Raw genomic sequence first — 8,473 nt, forward strand, 5'->3', positions numbered from 1 at the left:
GATCAGTCCCCATTCTTCTTATGTCTTGGGGAGGAATTTCATCACCTACATCACAAAGACCACTTTGCTCCACTTGGGACCCGTTATTTTCATCAAACTCCACGTTACACATCTCCTTAATGAGTCTGGTGGACTTGTTGAGGACACAGTAAGCATGAGAGTTTGTAGCATAACCAACAAATATGCCCTCTTGAGCTCTAGGTCCGAATTTAGACAAACGGACACATTTCTTGAGAATGAAACACTTACAACCGAACACCCCGAAGTACTTGAGGTTGGGCTTGTTGCCGGTAAGTATCTCATATGGAGTCTTGTTCAAGCCTTTCCGGAGGTAGAGCCTATTGGATGCATGACATGCGGTGTTGATGGCTTCGGGCCAAAAGTTGTACGAAGATTTGAACTCCTCCATCATGGTCTTTGCCGTGTCCATCAATGTCCCGTTCTTCCTTTATGCCACACCATATTGGTGTTTGATCCCCTCATCACTAAGAAACTCATCCAAGGTGTAGTCCTTGAACTCGGTGCTGTTGTCAATTCTAATCATCAAAATCTTTGCTTCAAGTTGACGTTGAGCTTCATTTGCAAAGTTGATGATGGTTTTTTGAGTCTCACTCTTCCTCTTTGTTGGTGTTCTAGGAACCAGGGGACCCAGAACTGCCTGCCTGCGGCCCATGGCGTGGCTCCTTTGACGGCCTGGTACGACCCATCTACAAGGTCATCAGGACAAGACCCTCGCTAGGGGCCAAGCCTCGCGAGGCGGGCGACGCCAAGACTTCCTGAGGGAGCGGCCTCCCCAGGCTGCTCCTGAGGAGCGGAGGTTCCTATGCAAGCGTCCAACCTCATGAGGTTGCGGTGACGCAAGCCATGACGATCAAGGCCAGGACGGCGCCTGATGACCCACAAGTATAGGGGATCGCAACAGCTTTCGAGGGTAAAGTATTCAAACCAAATTTAATGATTCGACACAAGGGGAGCCAAAGAATATTCTCAAGTATTAGCAGCTGAGTTGTCAATTCAACCACACCTGGAAACTTAGTATCTGCAGCAAAGTGTTTAGTAGCAAAGTAATATGATAGTGGTGGTAGCGGTAACAAAAGTAAAGACAACAAAAGTAATATTTTTGGTATTTTGTAGAGATTGTAACGGTAGCAGCGGGAAAGTAAATAAGCGTAAACCAGTATATGGAAAACTCGTAGGCACCAGATCAGTGATGGATAATTATGCCGAATGCGGTTCATCATGTAACAGTCATAACATAGGGTGACACAGAACTAGCTCCAATTCATCAATGTAATGTAGGCATGTATTCCGTATATAGTCATACGTGCTTATGGAAAAGAACTTGCATGACATCTTTTGTCCTACCCTCCCATGACAGCGGGGTCCTATTGGAAACTAAGGGATATTAAGGCCTCCTTTTAATAGAGAACCAGAACAAAGCATTAGCACATAGTGTTGGGGATATTACTATTGGAGGTAAACCGGCCTTATGTAGCCTGGTTGACTCTTTGAAGATTAGAAGACCATGAAGATGTAAAGATGATGGCGCTTTACGGAGGGCCCAAAGGCGGTTATAGTCTGTAAATGTAAACCGGCCTAGTCATGTAACTTGTATAGTAAGATAGAAAGAGAGAGGCCGAACCGGATACATTTATAATCCGGCTTCGGGACTCAGTAGCACCGGTGGGCGTCAACCTATGTATATAAAGGGACGACCCGGCCGCGGTTTAGAGACAGACAACAACAACTCGAGAGCCAGACAAAGCAGATTCGCTCCATGGCCTTCGAAACACTAGCAATACCAATCACAACTAGACGTAGGCTTTTACCTTCATCGAAGGGGCCGAACTAGTATAAACTCCCGCGTCCCCTTGTCCGGTGTAACCCCTTTAAGCTAACCCGTTGCGATGGCTCCACGACTAAGTCCTTTCACGAGGACATCTGCCGTGACAAACCCATGACAGTTGGCGCCACCGTGGGGCTATCGCACGATGGTTTTGAGTTCTTGAAGGGCAGCTTCGATGGACCCAAGGGATACGCTGTGGGCGGATGACGAAGAGTCGCCGCGGCAAGCTCTACATCGACAACGCAGGATGGGGTCCCGAGGCCGATTCAATCGAATACGGGTACCAGGTCCCCTTTCGTGGGATTCACGTCTTCATCGACAAGATCGGCGAACCGGCCCCTGAGACAGACATCTGCACCGACATCATCGAAACAGCTCGGCGTGCAAGTTCTTCACTGGTTCAGCCCGAGGCAAGGCATGTTTTCATAGGTGTCGTCCATGGATCGGGGTACGAGGACGGATCGGTGTCCGATGGGGAAACCGTAGTCTGCTCTGAAGACGAGTCTACTGGAGAAACCGAATCGCTTTACCAGTTGCAGGACAGCCGGATTGAGGGAGGATCCGAGGGCAACAGTGCTCTGGATTCCCCCGGTCTCTAAACTGGGCCGCAATCTTCATGGCCGGCACACAATTGGCGCCTCATTCATCTAGCGCCGCAGCAATGCTCTCCGGTTCAATGACGGCCACACCAGCAGGGGCAGGAAGCTCAGCGCCACCTCCGGCCCAAGTCTTGTCTGATTTGTTCGACGCTCTGGCAACAATGATGTCCGCGGAGGTAGACGCAGCAGCCAGGGATCAGCACGATGCGGAGATTGTAAAAGTGAAAGATCAGATAGCCCAGGCTAAAGCGGACCTGGCAGCAGAGAACGCCAGGATGGCTACGGAGCGGGCCGAGTTGGAAGCACAGGCTTACCAGATTAGATTGGATTAGAATGCTTCAGAGGAAGTCATGAGAAGAAGGTACCGATCACGTCTCTCGTCGGTTTATGAGCCGCAGAATATTTTCAACACGCCAGGTGCAGGAGCTGGTAACCAACCCATGCTAAACCGGGCGGGGGCGCCGGGAGCAGGAGCGCCGGTTCAGCCGCGCACGACGGACCTGCCTCGCCAGAACAACGTTGTACCATCAACGCCGCCCGGGCATTATTCCAACCCGTTAGACAACATTGTGGCCGCCGCTTCACGCCTGGCGGCCCTCCCATCCAATGGCAAGTCACCCGTTGCAGTGGAAGCGCGTCGGGCCAGGGATCTCCTTCAGACAACACTAAATCAACAGCAAGCATATTCACACAGCCGTGAGAGGATTCGTTCCACTCCCTGTCCAAACCGGAGTTATAGCAGACACGTGGAGGACGAACCAGCCGTGTCCAGTAGTGCATGTCGCCGAAATTCGCCATGAGGGAACAACCCGGCTGGGGGAGGTGCTAATGCGCAAGATGTTGTGGACCATGGTCGCACACGTCGAGAGGCCGAGTTGCCAGCTCGACATGGAGCATGACAACATACTCCAGTTCACCCCACCGCCTCCGTGGAGCCAGGGCGATGTTCAGTTCCTTAGGGGTACCGTGTTTAACTCCCTCTTTGCGTAATGTGCGACTACCCAAGGATTTCAAGGGACCTCGTAAGGTACCAAATTACACCGCCGATTTGCACCCAGAGGTGTGGGTGGAGAGCTATGAGATGTCAATGGAGATGTTAGATGTGGATGAGGCGGTGTGTGCTAAATATTTCACCATGATGTTCGAAGGAACAGCTCGCACTTGGTTGAAGAGCTTGCCGACCAACTCTATTGGATCATGGGCCGAATTGAAGCACCGGTTTATCCAGAACTTCAAGGATACGTGTAAGCAACCAATGTCAATTGTAGATCTGGCCACTTGTGTCCAAGAGGAAGGGGATTCCACGACCCATTGGGTCAAACGGGTCTCGGCGATTTTGCATTCATCAGATCGTATTAATGCGGACACCGCAGTGTTAACGTTAGAGGGCAATTGCCGTTTCAAACCATTGAAAGAGAAGTTGCGAAGGCTCAAACGTCACTGCAACGACATGTCAACACTCGTGGCCGCTTTGGTTCAATATGCCGATTCAGATAATACCAAGGATCCGGATTCAGAGGAGGACAAACCGGAGAAGTGTAAGAAGAACGGCAATGCCAAAGGCCAACAACATAATCCGGGAGGCCATGGAAACGCTGGTAAGCGCAAGGCCGACAGTGGTTTGGACTTTGTCACAAATACCAATGCGCAGGAGAATGGCTAGCGCCATAAAGGCAAGCAGCCCCAGAGGGGTGGAGGTCCAGGAAACAATTTGGAGTGTTTGTTAAATCAGCCCTGTCCAAAGCATGGATCGAAGGAGAAACCGGCATCACATCTCTGGAAAGATTGTTATATCATGAAGGATTTCAAGAATTCCAATATGACAGCGGCTCGCCCAACGGTTCAGGAGGAGGTTTCCACGGGCCGGGTTACGGAGGTGGTGGTTCTGGTTCAGGGTTTCCAGGCAATCAAACCGGACACGTCAATCAAGGATACCAAGGAAACCAGGGAGGTTACAACCATCCGGGGAGTCAGCAGCAACAGCACTAGTCGGGTTATCAGAGCAATCCCAAACAGCTGAACAACGGGCAATATTATGTCTTCACTACTAGTTTGTGCAAACGTGATCAGAAGCTTCACAAAGGAGTAGTCAACTCTGTTGAGCCGGCAGTACCTCAATATTTAAGCTGGTCGGAGCAACCTATTTTGTGGAGTAGAGAGGATCACCCGCCCCGGGTTGATAATCCAGGTCATTTGGCCTTGGTGGTAGCCCCTCAAGTTGGGGGATACAAGTTCACTAAAGTGCTCATGGATGGGGGAAGTAGTATCAATATTTTGTATTATGATACATTCTGCCGTATGGGGTTGATAGATAAGGATCTTAAACCATGGAATACGGTATTTCGTGCCTGGTAAGTCTGCATATCCTGTTGGTAAGATAGCTTTTGAGGTAGCTTTTGGAGATGACTACGATTCAAGGTTAGAAACATTGACATTTGAGGTGGTGAAGATCAAAAGTCCGTACCACGCCTTGTTTGGGCGGCTGGTTTATGCTAAGTTTATGGCAAGGCCATGTTATGTTTACCTACAGCTTAAAATGCCATGTCATAAGGGGACTATCACAGTACATGGAAGTAGAAAGATTGCTTTGGAGTGTGAAGAAGGCGATGCGGCTTATGCTGAGTCGGTTTGTGCCACGGAGGAGTTAAAAATGTATAAGGAGCAAGTTGATCCGGCAGACATGACCTCCTTAAAAAAGCCAACTACGGAACATGATCCAGCATTGAAGTTCAAATCAGCTACAGACACTAACATGGTTGACGTTGTCCCTGGCGATTCATCCAAACAGTTCAGCATCAGCGTTAACCTGGATCCCAAATAGGAAAGCGCGCTCATCGAGTTCATCCATGAGAATCGGGACATCTTTGCATGGAAACCTTCTGACATGCCAGGTGTATCGAGAGAACTCGCTGAGCACACACTCAACATTGATCCTAAATTCAAACCAGTCCGACAGTTCCTCCGCCGTTTCAACGAGGAAAGACGCAAGGCTATAGGTGAAGAGGTAGCCCGTTTGTTGGCTGCTGGGTTTCATGTTGAAGTTTTTCATCCAGAGTGGTTAGCCAATCCGGTGCTGGTTCTTAAGAAAAACGGCACTTGGCGCATGTGTGTGGACTACACAGATTTAAACAAGGCTTGCCCTGCAGACCCCTTTGCTCTCCCTCGCATTGATCAGATAATTGATGCTACGGCGGGTTGTGACCGTTTGTGTTTTTGGATGCTTACTCTGGTTATCATCAGATCAAAATGGCAGTTAAGGACCAGGAGAAGATGACCTTTATAACTCCCTTTGGAGCCTTCTGCTATGTTTCCACGCCCTTTGGACTCAAGAGTGCCCAGGGAACTTACCAACGATGTGTTCAGAATTGCCTTCATAAGCAAATTGGGCGCAATGCTTATGCGTATGTGGATGATATTATGGTCAAATCTAGAAAGGAGGGACATTGATAGATGATCTACGGGAAACCTTTGACAATCTCCGGGTTTACAAGATGATGCTCAATCTGGAGAAGTGTGTTATCGGTGTCCCGGCAGGCAAGCTTTTAGGCTTTCTGGTTTCAAACAGAGGCATTGAGGCTAATCCGGAAACGATTGCAACAATTACGTCCTTGGCTAAACCGGCGTGTATTAACGATGTGCAACGTCTGGCCGACCAGATTACAGCCTTGAGCCGGTTTATCAGCCGCCTTGGAGAGAAGGCCATCCCCTTATATCAGATGCTCAAGAAAACAGATAACTTTGTCTGGAGTGAGGCAGCTGATAAGGCGTTTGAAGATCTGAAGAGGCAGCTAGTGGAACCACCCGTGCTGGCAGCACCTATCGATAGAGAGCCATTATTATTATATGTGGCTACTAATGCCTGGGTTGTCAGCATAGCCATTGTGGTAGAGCGCAAGGAGCCTGGCAAAGAGTATCCGGTTCAACGGCCGGTTTATTATATCAGTGAGGTGCTCATTGAGTCAAAGCAGAGGTATCCACATTGGCAGAAACTGGTGTATGGGGTGTTTATGGCAAGCCGGAAGCTCAAACACTATTTTTAGGGCCATCCTATCACAGTGGTCAGTTCAGCTCCTCTGGGCGACATCATTCAAAACAGAGAGGCAACTGACCGGATTGCCAAGTGGGCCATTGAGCTTGGACCTCACGGGCTCAAATATATACCCCACACGGCGATCAAGTCCCAGGCACTCGTAGATTTCATCAATGATTGGACGGAGTTACAGGCACCTGAGGAGAAACCAGATAATACATATTGGACTATTCATTTTGATGGCTCCAGACAGTTAGAGGGTTCGGGGGCTGGAGTCGTATTAACTTCCCCACGAGGTGACAAGTTTTGTTATGTCCTCCGTTTAATGTTCCATTGTACTAACAATGCAGCTGAATATGAGGCTTTACTCCACGGTCTTTGGATGGCTAAAGAGATGAATTTGAGCGGGGTTAAGTGCTTCGGCGATTCAGATCTAGTGGCTCAGCAAGTGTCTGGCACTTGGGATTCTAAGGACCCACTCATGGCTGCATATCGGCGAGAGGTGGACGCAGTGGCTGGTCACTTTAAAGGTTATCCGGTGGACCATATAGACCGGTGGAAGAATGAAGCGGCGGACACTTTAAGTCGTCCTGGTTCCCAACGTAAACCGGTTCTGCCCAATGTCTTTCTTGATGTGTTGCACAGTCCGTCAGTCAAAATACCAACCGAAGAAGATTTGGCTATTCCTGATCCGGAGGCTCAGTTGTTGGCAGCTCTTCATGCCATACTGGAGTGGACGATTCCATGTCTGGATTACATGAACCGGGGCGAGTTACCAGCTGAGGAAACGTTGGCTCGACAGATAATCTGGCGGTCCAAGTCCATGACCATACTCAACGGGGAGTTACATCGTTACACTGTTTCAGGAGCAATTCAGCGATGCGTTTCTCCTCAAGAAGGTTGTGAGATTTTGCAAGAAATTCATGAAGGGGATTGTGATCACCATGCCGGTTCAAAGTCGTTGGTTGCCAAAGCTTTTCGCCACGGTTTTTACTGGTTTACGGCGCATGCTGATGCGGAGGATTTAGTCAAAAGATGTGATGGATGTCAAAAGTTTGCCCGCCGTGCGCACGTTCCGGCTCAAGAGTTGCGGATGAGTCCAATTATGTGGCCGTTTGCAACTTGGGGGCTGGATATGGTTGGACCCTTCAAGCTCTCCAAGGACAAGAAGACCCATCTGTTAGTAGCAGTTGATAAATTCACTAAATGGGTAGAGGCAAAGCCAGTCAGCAAGTGTGATGCAGCCACGGCGGTTCAATTCATCAAAAAGGTGATATTCCGGTTTGGCTTTCCACATGGCATTATAATAGATAATGGTACTAACTTATCAAAAGGAGAGATGGAACAATTCTGTCAACGTGAGCACATCCAGCTTGATCTAGCATCAGTGGCTCCACCCCAATCTAATGGTCAAGCGGAAAGGGCAAATCAAGAAATTCTACGGGGTATCAAACCAAGGCTTATGGTTCCCTTAAAGCGGACGCCGGGTTGTTGGATCGAGGAGCTACCTTCTGTGTTATGGAGCATCAACACCACACCCAATAGGTCTACGGGTTACATGCCTTTCTTCATGGTTTATGGAGCGGAGGCGGTTCTTCCTAGTGACATCCGTCACGATTCGCCCCGTGTGGCAGCCTATGTTGAAGCTTATAATGAGAAGGCACGTCAGGATTCTCTGGACCTTTTGGATGAAGAGCGGGATCTTGCAGCTGCACGTTCGGCGATATATCAACAAGATCTTCAACGTTATCACAGCCGCCGGGTTAAGACTAGAACCTTTCAAGAAGGTGATTTGTTGCTCCGGCTCATCTAGGATCAGACTGATATGCACAAGTTATCCCCCCGTTGGGAAGGACCCTTTGTGGTCAGCAAAAATCTGCACAGCGGATCCTACTACCTCATTGATGTTCGAGTGCATGAAGACTCACGTCAATCGGAGGAGGAGACAAAGCGGCCATGGAACATAGCTCTCCTTTGGCCTTACTATACTTGAAGCCA

Source organism: Triticum urartu, chromosome 2, assembly GCF_003073215.2.
Source record: "Triticum urartu cultivar G1812 chromosome 2, Tu2.1, whole genome shotgun sequence".
In the NCBI taxonomy this organism is placed as follows: domain Eukaryota; kingdom Viridiplantae; phylum Streptophyta; class Magnoliopsida; order Poales; family Poaceae; genus Triticum; species Triticum urartu.